The sequence below is a fragment of the Triticum aestivum genome, chromosome 4A (assembly GCF_018294505.1).
Source record: "Triticum aestivum cultivar Chinese Spring chromosome 4A, IWGSC CS RefSeq v2.1, whole genome shotgun sequence".
NCBI lineage: Eukaryota > Viridiplantae > Streptophyta > Magnoliopsida > Poales > Poaceae > Triticum > Triticum aestivum.
In genome coordinates, this window is record NC_057803.1 from 720,144,659 (window position 1) to 720,147,517 (window position 2,859).

General features: G+C 49.4%; 1 pseudogene; it reads left to right on the forward strand.

Moving 5' to 3' along the window:
• Nucleotides 1-1,361: 1,361 nt before the first annotated feature.
• The window catches only part of LOC123084398 (uncharacterized), a 4,016-nt pseudogene continuing 2,518 nt past the window's right edge, over nucleotides 1,362-2,859 (forward strand).

Genomic DNA, 2,859 nt, shown 5'->3' on the forward strand with positions numbered 1-2,859 from the left:
TTGTGCCAGGTTCAGTAGGTAAAACAGAGCCAACAGCCGCCTTGACTTTCAATGTCATCCATCGCGCCATAAGTAGGCAATGTCGAGACTCCGTGAGCCAAGCCTCTCCGAGGAGGCGGCATTGAAATGGGCGCGCGGCGACTGGGTGTAGACTGAGCTAGAGCGCTAGTGCCGCGCCCTAGAGCAGTACTCCGCTCGTCGCCGGGCCCGCGACGAGGGAGAAGTCATCGTCCTCGATGACGGCGCGCCGCCACCGGTGCGTCAAGGAGGAGAAGGACGACGGCGGCGATGGCGGTGACGACGAGGGCTTCGCCAAGCTCAACGCGCTCTTCCTGTAGCTAGGCTTTTAGTTTTTAAGTTTGCTATGTAAAAAACTTGTGGAGTCATCGTCCTCGATGGCGGGAGATTTGATGATAACCCCCCAGGCCACTTAAACCCCACATGTCAGAGACATCGGCGGGGGGTATATGATCAAGGATTTGCGAACAAGGGGGGTTTTCGTCAATTATCCCAAGTTTATGCCCGTTTGCCGAATTTTAGCCGGACGTATGTTTAATCTTTTAAAAAAAAACCTTCTGGGTTGACCCTGGGGCCGGCGGCTGGGAACCCGATCGGCCCCAAGCCGATTTTTTCGCCGGGTCGCCTCCAGGCAGCGAATTTTCGAGCCCCCTGGGGGGCCAACGGCCGGAGATGCTCTAACCATCTGACATCCAGATCTATGATATTTTCATGGTCTAAGGATGCGAGATAACATAGCGCATTATGAGAACCGACAACATATTGACGACATAATACCAGAGTATTTCGTAAGTCGATAACACCATCATGACCCTAACAATGTGCTCTCATTATTGGCGGCATCCTTGTGACATTAACTATGCCCATGCTCAGGAAAATAAGATCATCAGCAATACATGAGCTAGTTTATAGGCCTAGCTATTGATCTTTTTGACATTTATTATCCCACACATGAAATTAGGTTATCCTATGAATCTCTTCTTCAGACACTAATGCAATTCTAGCCTGACACGATAAAATCAATCATAAATATGGAAATAAACTTTATTATTACCTCTGGGGCAATATTACCACACCAACATCACCACTCCCGATGGCATCACAATCTTTAGTGGTTGAGTTTCTATTCTTGGATATGTACTTAAACCATGCATGAGTTAATTCCTAGCTAGGACTAGTTTGATTTACCAATTCCTGCAATCTTGGGTTAATCCTTTTACAGCACTTCTTTAGAGGATCCACATGCTATTTCTAACCTAACCGTTAATGTTATCATCAAGATGTCTCGTGTTAACACTCACAGCTCTGGTAGTGAAGATGGTACAGCCTCAGTGCCACCCAGCATGGCACATGTGATGTTCGAGATGCGGCGTAAGTGCCAAGCTATGATGCAGATCCTCGACCCCATCACGCTTAACAACAATCTAAGCAACGGTCAGCACAAAGGCGCCAATGCGTGCGTCCATCTCAACAAGCTCTTGCACCTTAAGCCACGTGTGCTCCGCTCCTCTATTGAGGCCCTGGATGAAGATGACTGGCTTAGGGGCATCAAGCACATGTTGCATGCGTATGCTTCTATAAATCTCCTCGACTCCAATTTCCAATACATCCCATTCCCTATTTCAATCGTGCTTTCCTGGTATCCGCACCGTTTACCATTTTCACTCATTTTCACTCGCCTGACATGCGTATGCTCCTCATTTTCACTCGCCTCCGACACTCCTGCCATTCTCCCCGTAGAAACAAATGTGATCCTGCTACATGGGGAAGAAGCTAGTTATATATAAAAGGTTTGCAAGTGATCAATGTTGTGTCTAGCCGGACACCATAATTGCTGCACCAAACATTTGATGCCAACTATTCTGATTGTTAATTATATCGTGTGTGTAGTTGTGTACTATTAGTACTATAGTAGCAGCTATGTAACGCAACACATCCCACTATAATTAAAAGTGGTGCCCAGGGTCTACGATTAGCGCTATAAATCGCCGATGCTTTCAGCGCTAGAATCACATCCACCACCACTCTCCCCCGCGCCGTCATTCTCAAAGGAGAAAAACATGAGCCATGGAGGAGAACGAGCTCTTGCGGTGGTAGCCACCGCCACGGTGACGGAACCGCGGCAGGGCGTGAGCGTTAGCCTGTTAGGCCGGCTGCTGGACTGCCATACCTGCCGCCTCCCTCTGAAACCCCCCATCTTCAAGGTATGTATTGCCATGGATCCAAATTTTCTTTCATCAATTAATTGTCTCCTTGCATATCATATCTGGATCCTGCTTCCTGAACTGACGTCCCTGAATCTTGCCGCCAGTGTGACGCCGACCATGTGCTTTGCTCGTCCTGCCGCGAAGTCCATGGAGAAGAACCATGCGGCCTCACGGTTGTCCTCTTCGCCTTTCTTGACGCCTTCGCGGCCACTGCTATGGTGCCGTGCGACTTCGAGCAGTATGGCTGCGACGCCGGCCCCATCGTCACTAGTAGAAAAAGGACCTAATGTTAGACACATTAGTCTCGGTTCAATTTTGATCAGGTACTAATGGTACCATTAGTCCTGGTTCGAACGGCTATGCATTAATGCCGGTTTGTGTCACGGACCGGTACTAAAAGGGTGGTGGCAGACTGGCGTCAGGCCGGGGCCCCACGAGCCCCTTTAGTCCCGGTTCGTGGCACAAACCGGTACTACAGGGCTAACCTATAGTACCGGTTTGTGCCACAAACCGGGACTAATGGGGTCTGACCTATAGTCCCGGTTGGAGACACAAACCGGGACTAATGGGGTCTGACAAATAGTCCCGGTTGGAGACACAACTGGGATTGAAGGGCCCATTTTCCAACTCTACC